General features: G+C 37.0%; 1 protein-coding gene across 18 annotated transcripts in view; it reads right to left on the reverse strand.

Annotated features, from left to right (window-relative positions):
• Positions 1-13,626, reverse strand: part of ptprfa (protein tyrosine phosphatase receptor type Fa) — a 212,469-nt gene that overhangs the window by 155,558 nt on the left and 43,285 nt on the right. The window contains exon 1 of one of the 18 annotated variants that reach the window (XM_046859540.1): positions 9,724-10,005. The exons of the other annotated variants lie outside the window; for them this stretch is intronic. The gene's annotated coding sequence lies outside the window, so the exon portion shown is untranslated. Of the gene's footprint in view, positions 1-9,723; positions 10,006-13,626 lie in introns of those variants that run through there. 18 annotated transcript variants of the gene reach the window in all.

A 13,626-nucleotide genomic window follows, 5' to 3' on the forward strand; every position in this document is an offset into this window, starting at 1 on the left:
AATATTAAAAATAGAATTCCTGTCATATTTGAGATATTGGGCTGTTATAATTGTAACAGAGTTTTTATATGAGTTTCTATTCATTCGTCTTTAGCAACCCTTTAATCTGGGCATGCTTGCAGTGTATAAGAAAAGCCTGATAAAATGTAATATTAATACACCCTGGGCATCTATAGCAGTGTACACACTTATTTACAGTTATGGGCAGTTTAGCACATTCAATCCACCTCACAGAAGGTTTGAGGAAACCAGGATGTGAAGGGAAGCACATGCAGCCTGCAGTGTTTATTTCATGCGCTAATATTATGGAAAAAATGACAGCTGAATAAAGAGTCATTTTTTCATGTTCATTAGAGCTGAACAAACGATGAGAAAATTCAGTGTGCAAAGTGTCCAGAATCCAGAATCTAGAACGATGAATGTAATTATCCTCTGTTGATTCATGGATGATTCAATTTTAGTGCTAATTAATACACCAGACACTAAATTGATGAAGCTAAAGGCTCAAAAAGTATACCCTCAACATCACTGGATTAAACTGACCCAAATACTATTTCTGTTGGTCAACAGAAACTGTACTCAAACTACTGACACTCCACATAATAAAATAGACAATAACAGTCTATTCAGCCCGATAATGTCTATTATAATTCCAACATCTTATGTTTGATATGAATTTAATTTCTATATTCTTTTTGGTTTAGAGCATTAATTTTCTGCCTCGAAAATCTTTTATGCCTTTGACCCAGGAACAGATTGCGCATTACTCTTTAGACCGAATTTAATCTCACACTATCAGATCCATCAACAGGCACAATGCAAGCAATCAAGCTTGCATCAGCAGGTATTTATATTTAGTACTTTAGATAAAGATGTGTGAAAAACATGCACACGCTTTTATCCATTCAGTACAGAAAAAAAAGTGTAAGATACCTAGCTGTAGGAAGAAAAGAGATGGCCACGACTAAATACACACATGGACAAACACACACAAACACACACACACACAAACCCAGCAGGATGTGATTTTGCACCATTCTCCACTGATCAGCCATCATATCAGTCATCTCATTAGCGTCCCACCTCTGTCATCTACATCCTTACTGATTACGGTGAAAAATCGCTGCTCGTGCTTTAATTAATTCATAACGGTAAAACGACTCAGACAGCAAAATAAAATTTAACTTGTTGCAATTAAACAGCAATTTAATTGGGTTAAACTCTCAAATCCCCTAGAACTAATTGGACACCTTACAGATTAACAAGATAAGTAAACAGTCACGCTTTGTCCCTCACATAAGATGACGCTTTGATTAGTTCACCCCGATTTTCATTTCATTGTTTCCTGATGCTAATTTTGCTTATTGCAATCTATTCTTTTTTGAATATTCACTTACAAGTGAAAAGAACAAAAACAAACAGAAGCAAATGTATCTGACAGAGTCTTTAATTTTATCAGGCTAGCCAAGCCAACACCAAACTGTGACACCTAAATATTTTAAAACATTTTAACAGGTGTGATTTCTAAAATGTAAAGCTTTCAGATCAATAGGGACTTCATACTATTAGCGCTTAATTCACCACTTCGCAGTCACTGTGTCCTTTCTTACATCAGGGACACAAAAATACACAAATTGAAAATTTGAATAAAAGCAAATCATGTAAATAAAAAATTACATTGGTTTGGAAATAATAACTTCAGAAATATCTGAAGTTGCAAACATACATACATGATGCTTCATAACACCACCTGATATACCTCCAAAGATTCACACTAATTCCTGACCATTTTCAAATCATACAAATTCCCTTGATGCTACAGAAAGTTTTAAACTTAACTTTAGTTAATTAAAGGTTCGGTCACAAAGAAGCATGTTTCACAATATTTTCCTGCTCATTAAAACCCTAATGGTGGGAGTCACTGATGTATATGCTAAGGAAGGCAATTATTCTCCAATAGAGCGATGGTCCCAGCATGAAACTCTCCAGAGAATGGGCAGCTTTTGATCGGAAACCTACTGCTGTGAGCGTGCGTCTGTGTGTGTGGTCCCTCAGACCATGAAAAAAAAAAAAGACATGCCACAAGAAGACGTGAATAATAAAAAAATAAATAAATACAAGGACAATCTGAAATGACTGTTTTGCATGTGGTCATTGAGGGCCAGTGGATGAATATGGATTAGCTTCTTGTCCTCACTCGAGTGTTTTTCCAGTGAAGAAGACAAGCTCCTACCTGCGGAGCGAAGATTGCCTAATAAATGACATGCTGTCCCATATCTCAGCCTAATTCTCATATTAAATTCAAGGTAGCTTCTTATAAATGAACTCGGCAATGAAAAAAAGATAGATACTGAAGGGGCATCTTAGTGAGGCAAGTCTGTTAAATTATGATTTCCACCACTACCAAACCTCAGCCTAATAAACCATATATGTATAGGCATTTTAATTCCCAATTGGAAAATATAAATGTGTTTAGAACAAGTTCTTTATAGCAAAACAAAAAACCAGTAGGAATTACCAAGGAACTTACTGTACCATTATTTGACAAGTCTATCACCAGGCCAAATCAAACATGTGTGTTTAAATATTTGATCTGGATTGAATAGCAGATATTAGGTTACATTAACGTATTGGGTTCCATAATGTTTACAGTCACATGTAAGAAAAACATCTTTCATCGGTTGAATTGTGACTAATCCTTTGGATTAACAGTAGGCCGGGTTTAGATGAGTGAAGTGCTTGCAATGGGCTATACTGTTTCAGGAAATTACTGAGATTCAGAGCCTTACATTTCATGTGCAGGAACTTAATAGACATCCAGTGTACCATGATCAAGACTGAGGTAAGCATGATCATGACTGTGCTCCAACTTTCTTCATGGTTTCAGGTTTTAGAACTTGCTTTTGACACTTTGTCCAGGGGATTACTCAAAATATTTGTATGAGGCTCTCAAGTGTCAATTTGGACCTTTTTAACTCAGTCATGGTTAACTGGTAAAAACTTGGTAGTATGTGGTTTTAATTGTAACTGAAGTTTTATACTTGTTAACTCTAAGGAAATATATTATATATATATATATATATATATATATATATATATATATATTACACATATATATACACACACACACACACTGTATATATATATATATATATATATATATATATATATATATATATATATATATATATATATATATGTCATGATGAATGAGAAAAATGAGAGAGAAAGAAATGGTTAATACAGGAAGCCGTTTGGACCAAATGACATACCGGTAGATGTATGGAGATGTGTAGGAGAGATGGCAGTGAAGTTTTTAACCAGATTGTTTAACAAGATTTTGGAAGGTGAGAGGATGCCTGAGGAATGGAGGAGTGTGCTGGTACCGATCATTAAGAATAAGGGAGATGTGCAGACCTGCAGTAACTGCAGGGAATTAAGTTGATCAGTCACACCCTGAAGTTATGGGAAAAAGAAGTGGAAGCCAGGCTGAGAGAAGAGGTGACCATCTGTGAGCAACAGTATGGTTTCATGCAGAGGAAGAGCACCACAGACGTATTATTTGCTTTGAGAATGTTGATGGAGAAGTATAGAGAAGGTCAGAAGGAGTTGCATTGTGTGTTTGTGGATTTAAAGGAAGCATACGACAGGGTGCCGAGAGAGGAGTTGTGGTATTGTATGAGGAAGTCAGGTGTGTCAGAGAAGTATGTGAGGGTGGTGCAGGACATGTATAAAGACATTGTGACAGCAGTAAAATATGCAGTAGGAACGACAGACTGGTTCAAGGTGGAGGTTGGATAGCATCAAGGATCAGCTCTAAGCCCTTTTCTGTTTGCAGTGGTGATGGACAGGTTGACGGACGAGGTGAGACAGGCGTCTTTGTGGACTATGATGTTTGCGGATGATAATGTGATTTGTGTTGAGAGCAGGGAGCAGGTTGAGCAAAGCCTGGAGAGGTGGAGGTACGTGTTGGAGAGAAGGGGAATAAAAGTCAGGAGTAAGACAGAGTACATATGTGTGAATGAGATTGCAGGGAGCAGAGGTGGTAAAGGTGGAGGAGTTCAGGTACCTGGGGTCAACAGTGCAAAGTAATGGAGAATGTATTGTGAAGAAAAGAGTGCAGGCAGGGTGGAGTGGGTGGAGAAGAGTGGCAGAAGCAATTTGTAATAAAAAGGAAAAGTTTATAGGATGCGTGTGTATAAATAATTATATTATATAATTTTATATATATTATATATAAATGCTATTAAAGCACTAGTGCCACCAAGATGCACATCAGAAACACTACTAAACTTGTTCTACAGTAATTATATACAACGCATTGGTTATAATTCCTATTAAGCTATAGAATGAATCAATATCTTTCTAAATATTAGTAACTTAAAATATATGGAGCTGAGGACAATAGTTGCCTACTTGTGAGTAAAAAAAGGTGTGTTAAATCTGGCAAAACTGATTCGGGTTTCACTCTATTTCTAGAAGTTAACGTTTGTTTGTAGACCAAGAGAGCACGATTGAACTTCATTGTGGGTGGGATGCTCTCCTTCCCTCCTCCCTGTTGAAAAGTGCACGGCTATCTTGTAGCCATCTTTCACATCGTGTATACGGAACCAGGCAGCTGATGCTCTCTTCCGAATGCATTCAGCTCCCCTGTGATATTAAATGGATGGCTTCAGTCACCTTGAGTTACTAAAACCTTACTAGTTTACTAATTTACAGCATAGCTTCAGGGTTTGATGCTTCATAAATGTGCAAGAGTTCAAGCGTTGAGAAAGAGGAAAGACACCTCGGAGGGAAAGAATTCACATCCCATCACGCATCAGACTTGAGGGCAAGTCAGCGCTTGTGCCTTTAACAGTCACACATGAAGAAGAAAGAGTGAGAGAGTGTAAAAGAAAGAGAGGGAGGGGGGAAGAGAAAGATTGACATAGGAAAACAGGGACTCCCAATTGGACAACCAATTAGCAGTGTAGATTCAACAAAAGGAATTTTGTAATGTTCATGGATGCGTGTCCATTTTGAACATTGCTCAAAAAATCTAAAATCATTTCAACGTTTTTTTTTTTTTTTGCAGTGAGTAGAAATGACTACTTGCACCATCCTGTGTCACAAAGAAAGATAAAAGGCAACCATAAAAACTTCAACGTTTCGGATGCAATGTTTTTGAAGTTTCTTCAAAAGTTACAAAAGAGGCTCTTTTGAAAAACGGAGCTTAGACTGGCGCACTGAATCCAGCAGTTTAGAATAATGATGTTAAAAGCTTATTGCATTGCTGAGGCTTTCTCACAATCTCTCACTTGTGTGTAAAGACCCTTTTAGACAAACTACTTTCACTAGAAACACAAGAGGCGTAATTAAATTTGATTTATTTTGAACTCATCTTCAGAGGCTCCGAGTCTGCCATCAAAGAGCGTGGAAATACAGCACAGCGCTCTTCTAAAGCCCAGCATATCGTTCCAGGGTTTGCTCCATGTACAGTGCAAGCATGGTGCCATATTTCAGAGGAATCCTCTTTTTTGTGTGCGTGTGTGGTTGTGAAGACACCTTCCAAACCAAACCACTGGAAACGCAAAGCTTTGACAAAACAACCCAAGCTGCATTTCAACAGTAATCAATTACAACATTGTGGTAAACAATAAGAAGGCAAACAGCAGTGAGCCACAAAGCAAACACCACATTTGAAAACATAGTTTCCTGGAAAGAAATCAGACAACTAATGCTAATGTGCCTTACTTCAACATGAACAAACACACTCTTACAAAACACCCGTCACCCTGTAGTGCAGGCTGGAGTGCTTGAGCATTGTTGGGCTCCAGAAGTCACATAGGGTTAAGCACATTTCTGAGTACCTACTCTGTCTCCGTGGGTAACCGTGCTGCTATTGCTATAAAAAGGGCTCATTTTAAACATTGGTTTGCACAGTTTGTCTTGACTGATCATTGTCTAACCAATGGCTTGATAGCTATCTGAAGCGGTTATCTCTGAGTGTATAGAGCTAAATCCTACAAAGGGGCTATTGCTAAATATTGACATTAGGATAAAGAATGCTAATAATGTGCATTGGTAAGAAGAGTGGGTTGCTTACTTCAAAGTGATTATTAGCTCAGATAGCAAGGTTGGGGTTGACTTAGCGTGGCAGCCTGCCATATTGGTTGTTTTCATTAACCGTGGCATAAACACTGGCTTAATTCGATTGAGAAGCTGTTCTCCACTCCATGACATTTTAGAATTAAGTCTACTTATGCTTGTACTTGGTAATAAGTGATTCCCAGCCTCTCAAAATGTTTACGATTTGTTTTCTATTCTTGGGGCTTCACATTGAATGCTCCCTCTGTCCTAGTTAAGATACTTTTGGGATACTAAGCTGTAAACTCTTGCTCTAAACACTCCTGTTAATAGATTACTGTGACAACCCTATTTTTGTGTGTGTGTGTGTGTGTGTGTGTGTGTGTGTGTGTGTAAGCAAGAAGGCACCCAAGCAGACATACCAGTCTGTGGACATGCTCATTCCTGTGTCCAACCCACTCGGCCACCTCTATTAAGGTCCCATGTGATGCCTGTAGGAGGGAGGAGGCCCCGTCTTGTGGCTTCTGAATTCAATGGCCAGATGCTTTTATTCAAAGTGGCTTACAAGTGAGAGAAAATCTGATCCATTTCAACTTCTGCACCATGTATGTGTGTGTGTCAGGGTGGTATGGTTCAATATTATGGGGAATATGACTATGGGGAAACTACAAGCTCAGCCAAAATATATATAACTTATTGTGCAATGTAATTCTAGAAATAGCAGTTGCCTTTCTAGCATATGGGTATAAGATAAGAAAATATAAAGAACATTCTGGGCTATGATACATTTTCCAGATTACATTAGAAAATTATTGTGGAACAGTGACATGTAACACAAGTTAGTGTGAAACAACATTTTAAATATAATGTATTTTAAAATATTTTTCCACACATCTACAGTTTGTTTCATTACCAGCCAAAAAAAAAAATACAAATCGCAGTTTGTCATGTTACCAAGAAACCGTAAACCGTGTGAAATCCTGAAACCTCTCCTGAGATGGAAAATCTACTGTCTGTTACAAATCGATGAGATGACAGCCGACATGGCTTCCCTAACCGTTAAATAAATGTTCACAGAAATCTTCACCATATCAATTATTATACAATTTTCTTTGCTACACAACAGCATGTTTTTTAAACCATGTTTTATTACGCTCGGATTAAGTGGAGCATCCACCATACAAGTCCCTGCAAATGAGTTACTAGATCTAATAATATATTAGTAAAGTATTAGTATAATTAAATATTAATTTCAAGCTGTGATGTGATGTGCGTTATTTCAACATAGATCTAGCTTCCCTTAAAGAATCAACACCCTCCTGATAAATCAGATAAGCAACATTAATACATATACTGGGACTGTCTTCTTTGTTGGTCATGGATGTCTGGATAACTGTTGCTATATCACCTGTTCTTAACTAGCACAGAGCGAAAGCAAATTAACTTTTGTTTATTGATCATGTTTAGCCAGCAAACAGACAGATTTCTAAGGAAACTGAGGTTATATGAATCATTCACTGTGACTGTGCTTGAAAGAGAAGTTAATATTAGTGGAGCTCAAAAGCCCAGCTAGGTCATGACCTTTAGTGACAACCTCGACTGACTTTATCGGCTCAAATACTAAGAAAAGGGCAATGGGGGAGTAGAAGGGGTTATACGAGCCTGACCCTAAACCTTTCATTCTCTTTGACCATTGAACACCCACACATACACGTCTTACTGCTCTGTCTTTTCAGCCGATGATTCCATTGCAATAAATGAAAGCAACCTGCATGTGTGGGGTGTGGGGACATGTGAGACAGAGTGAGAGACAAAAGAGGGAGAAAAACAGTGAGAGGAGGGGAAGTTTAAGGGAGAGAGAGAGAGAGAGAGAGACTGCTAAATGGTGAGTGCAGGTCCGCAGGATTAGGAGAGACAAAGACATTGTTGAAAGACATAAGCCTCTGTGAAATGGAATCACTCCCCAGAGATGGAGGGTCTCTTTCCTATACACACTCCTGTTCACACACTGTCACGCACAGCAAAATTCACATAGACTCTCATACATACACACAGAACATGCACAAACTTTCACGCCGACTTCACCCCAAAAGACATTTCGGTTGGAGTAAACATTCAAAGCGCTTCACCTCTGATGATTTTGGCACGCACAAAAACCTGAATGTTCCCATTGTCAACTATTAGTAAGTGCATTAACGTGTTCGTAAAGCTCACAACATTCGAACGTACTTTCAACTGTATGTAACCGTCATCATTTTCTCTTTTACGTGACTTGTCACTCCCTACACAGGTCTGTAGTTTTTATTTCATGATTATATCTTGCAATCCAAATTATGCTGTTGCATTCACTTTATTTCTCCTCACTAGTATAAAGGAAAAAAAAAACAAGAAAATTCACCCTAAAGACAAATAAGTCAAAATCTGAACAGGTGATATCTTGCTGTAAGAAAAATTAATATCCTCAGTATTAGTGCAAGAGCTTAATTTTTTAAAAAAGACCTATAGTAATAAACCCCTAACTGCTTGTATTCAGTGAATTCAAAACATTTTTAATGAAAAAAACCTGCTTCAATGGGCAAACCCATCATCTAATAGAATTCTGGGAAAATCTAAAACTTTATTTACATTTGTATTCATTGCATAGGCACATTTATTCAACAATAGACGATCCATGATGCAAGTATTTTACAATGACAAGAAACAATTAGAGGTAATTGAGATATAGTTAATTATGATGCATACTGTTCAGATTCTCTGTGGAAAGACATAAAAACTTCAAGTCAAATGATCAACTTGAAAAGGATTACCACAGAGAGAAGCACAAGATGGAAGATACACACTGCAGGTGAATTGTAATACTACTGGCAACGTTTACAGCATTTTACTGTAGGTGTGTGGGTGTGCGCGTGTGTTTGTGTGTGTGTATGTGTGTGTGTGTTCCCTGCAGGCTATTCATTTAAAAACCAAAAGCAAAAAATACAAAAATACAAAAAACCTATAGCAAAGGGGGCTCTTTCTCTGCCGCAAGTCACGGCATTTAATTTCAGTGACAATAAAATGACCCGAGACATCTTGCCCGTCAGAATTTGGCGGCCACAAAAAAAGCTGAAAGGACAGGAAAGTGGTCTGCTAAACAATTTGGCTTTAAAAGTGCCAAGAAATGATAAGATATCAGAGAAAATAGAGAAAAGGTCAGAGATGTGAAAGACCAAAGCAGTGAGAGGTTCAGCATTGAGGCAGTGAATGAAAAGAGCACGTCAGGAGAAACTTGCCTTTTCTTTTAAAAAGAAAAAAGTTCTCTCCACAAACTCATCAGTATGAAAGCGAGGTTTGGAAATATGTAGATTTGAACCGCAGCACGAATCTTCCCTAAAATAGCAGTAACAAAAGCATGAACTCCAACTCTTCTGGGGTATGAAGCCCTTTTACCAGCGCAAGCCCTTTGGCCGAGTCATTTCTCATCGGCAACAATAAAACAACCTGAGATAGTTTGAACGCTACACTAAAGCAAAAGGTGAATGATATACAGATGAAAGGATTTGGAAAGTCAAGAACAATTCATTTCGCTTTAAAAGTGTCAAGAAGAACACACAAGACCGAAAGGAAGAAAAAGTTTAAACTATATAAACAGAACTCATAGGAAAAAGTCAAACTTACCATGTGAAAGGGAAGAAAATGGCAAGATAAATCAGAACCACAAATCCTGCAGTATGAAACACTGCTATTTCCCCAAAAAATTAAATAAAAAGTAAAAAAAGTAAAATCCAGCGTGATCTAGAGAAAGAGCTCCAGGTGGTCACTGTCTGAATGAGAGAGCTGATCAAATCCACCTGCCTGACACGCTGAGGGTGTGTGCATGTGTGTGTGTGTGTGAGTATCTGTGTGAGAGAAAGTGTGTCTCCAGGGAGAGGCGTGAGCTTTCTGAGACTGGGAACAAGGCCAGTCCAGACACATACACACACACACACACACACACACACACACACACACACTCTCTCTCTCTCTCTCTCTCTCTCTCTCTCTCAGGTGTTGAGTTACAACTAGCCCCTAAGGGGCCGGATTTACACTGCTTAACCAATCAGGGAATGGAGCAACCTCATTCTGTTCCTGCACAGGTAAGTGTAGCCAGGATAAGTCCCCCTAGAGTTACCGGGACTTAATCATTTGGGTTTATTTGAAATAAGGCAGACAGACAGACCTGCAGCAGAGCAGTCATAAAGATAATGCAGATAAAGGTGTGAGTGAGTGTGAGTGAGTGTGAGTGTGTGTGTGTTTTGTGACTGATTGTAACCCACCTGTTCGCTGGAAAATCACTAACTCTCACTGACCTTTAAACATACAGAAATTTTATCTGATAGAAAAATCATAAAACCTTTCCATCTAACTGACAGTCAGAATAAACAGTTTTCCCCACTTCAAAGTTCATCTCAAAACCTTTAATACGCTTTAATAAGCCAAGACAATTTACATTTCCAAATGCAGTTTCTTTTCCCAAACCCTTTCAATCTTTCCACCTATCAATCTACAGTACATGTAGACTCTTTAGACTTTTCAAAATCCAGTTTTTGCCATTGAGGATGACCCTGTAATAAAACAGTAGCCAAAGTAAAATTGATAATAATCACAGTTTATTCATTTGGGTATTTATTTTATTTATTTTGGTGATAGTCAGATTTACGTTGGCTAAGGTTAACGCTGTATTTAGTAATACATTTAAATGTCCTTGACATCCAAACTGAACTACTGAAAACATTTACTGTAATTCACCTGCATTACAAACAGGCTCATTATTTTAGATAATTTAATTAAATCATTTAAAATTAGATCCTTTAAATACTATTAATTTTGTAAATGCACAATTTACCTGTTATTTTGTACAACCTGTAACAAATTGTTTACAAAGAATACATCTAAAACTATTATACTCGAAAGAAACAGAAGGTGGATAACTCAGAGACCATCAGGTTACTGGGTAATATCACTATGGTGATGTAAACTAAAATCATTTGTGTATTGTGTCATTAAGAAGTAACTACAGCTCATTGTCCTGGATAGACGGACTGATGGCCTACAAAACATTTAAAACAGTTGAACAGAGATACTGCATGAGCCTAGAGAGAATCTAGAGAAAAAGTGCATCTATAATTGAAGCAAGAGGGATGTTTTGCAAAGCTCTGCAGAGATGACGCACACAATTACTGCCAAATCAAAACTACAAATAGGGTGTACACATGTGGGGGAATGAATGTAAACAGACAAATTAACACAAGAAATAAGAGTGTGTAAGACAATTCCACACGTACATCATAGAGTGATGAATAAACATGTAAGAACACCACAATGGGACATCACATTAGCATAATCAACGATGCGGTGGTGTGATGCAATATCACTAAAAAGTGAAAAAGTTCATAGGAAATCATTTTGTTTTTATTGTAATAAGTATCAATTACAAGTTATAAACCATGTAAAGCATTAATAATCTTTCTATTACAGTCCTATGAATGAGCCATTCACTGATATCAATTGAAGTGATAAGAAGTGATTGGATATATTGGTGAAGCCCCTTTATTGTGGCCCTCTACCTTAAATATGTTTGCACATTGGCCAACACAATAAGATCTGCGTTCATTTTTAAAGCATTAACAGTATAATTGGCATAATATAAAATCAGTTAACTCTCACAATCCTAAGTAAAGTCTAGGTTTCTAATGCATTTGTAATTACGTACAATCTTGAAATAAACTTGATTTAGTTGGATGGACACCGGACACCTTGTGCTTCTTACACGTGACCGGTGCTGAAAAACAGCAAAGCACAACTATTCCCTTGGTAACAGTAAACAGTGCTGAAATAAAGGACAAGATGTGGGAGAGCATTAAGGATTCCTATGTATATATTGTTCAAGTCAACTTTGTGAGAATGCCCCTACAATATGATATCACGTCTAAAAAAAACGTGACTGAAAAGAAATCTTTTGTGTAAGGCTACATCCACATTAATTCAAACTGCATTTCGGTTTTAAAATGTTCTCTGTCTGCATTGAGGTTTTCAAGTGCTTTTCAAAAATTGCCCGTCTACACTGAAACATCTGAAAGCACTTACATGCCCTACACTGAACATGTGTAAAGACGTAAAAAGCTTTAGTCCGCATCTAAACCCTATCCATCTCTTTGAATTGAAACAGCTGCAAGGAAATATTCGGTCTCCTGGAAAAAATGAAATGTGAAGTTTCTACAAAGCAACATTAATCTTAACACAATCAACTTCAGTACAACTTCGGCAGCCATCTTTTACTTGTTTTGACTAGAATGGCTCACATGACTGTGACTGTGTGTTTTGAATATATCCATCTTTTTGTCCAAACTAAAACCCGAAAGCAACATTTTTCAAATTCATCCACTTGGGAGGGTGTTTTGAAAAAGCTCTGTTTTCTGTCAGATTTAACTGGATTAATATGGATGAAGTCTAAGTGAAAGCTTTTCTTTTTAAAGGGAAATTTAAGGAGCTGATGTGATTAGGCAGCAGCACACACAGACACACCTCTATTTACAACTGTGACAGCTGGTATAATTAAGAGCACACAAACAATGAAAAAGTATATATTAACAATAAATAGAATTAATTTCACATTAAGCTTATTTAGCTCAACCTTAAAGGTGTGAGTCAACAGAAAAACATGAACTCTCTTCCTGGAACATTGACACCATCACAGACAACAAAACAAGATTGCTAGAGGATTTGGGTCTCATCCAGTCCAGTAGGCTCCTGTGTTATTGAACATGCCCTATCTTCAGATCTGACTGCTCGCTCCTGCCTGCATGAAAGTAAACACTTTTTCTTCCAAGAGTTATTTGTTTGGTTCCTCGGGATCACACTCCAGTGAGTGCTAAATATACAGTGTAAGAAGGTCATACATAAAGCATTTTCTGCGTTTAATGACACGCCTGGCTGCTATTCATATAGAAAACTCAGTTTCCAAAATATCCATACAGGGTTTAATTGATGAAGATTTTTGTGGAAGCTGCCAATGTTGTGTATTAATGTAATTATTTGGGCCCAGTGTATTTACATTAAAATGGAAAAATTACTTTTAAGGTCATGTCTGTCTTCATCCTTCAAGCATCATTCACCCAATATAGTCTACCATATACTGGGAGAAAATCTAATCAACACAACAGCACAGCACAAAAACCTCAGGGGTGACTGGCACTCTGGTATAATGGTTCTATACATCTTTTCTGGGCTTATAATTATATATACAATATATATCTAATATAACCTATAAAAAAACCTATATAATGTGTGTGTAAGATTATATTATATATATATTTTATATATTATATATATATATATATATATATATATATATATATATATATATATATATATATATATATATATATAAATATATATATACATACATATATATATATATATATATATATATATATATATATATATATATATATATATCTATACACACACACACACACACACACACAGTGTTGTGCTAGTTACTAAAAAATAGTAACTAGTTAAAGTTACTCGTTACGTCAT

Source organism: Silurus meridionalis, chromosome 1 (genome assembly GCF_014805685.1).
Source record: "Silurus meridionalis isolate SWU-2019-XX chromosome 1, ASM1480568v1, whole genome shotgun sequence".
NCBI lineage: Eukaryota > Metazoa > Chordata > Actinopteri > Siluriformes > Siluridae > Silurus > Silurus meridionalis.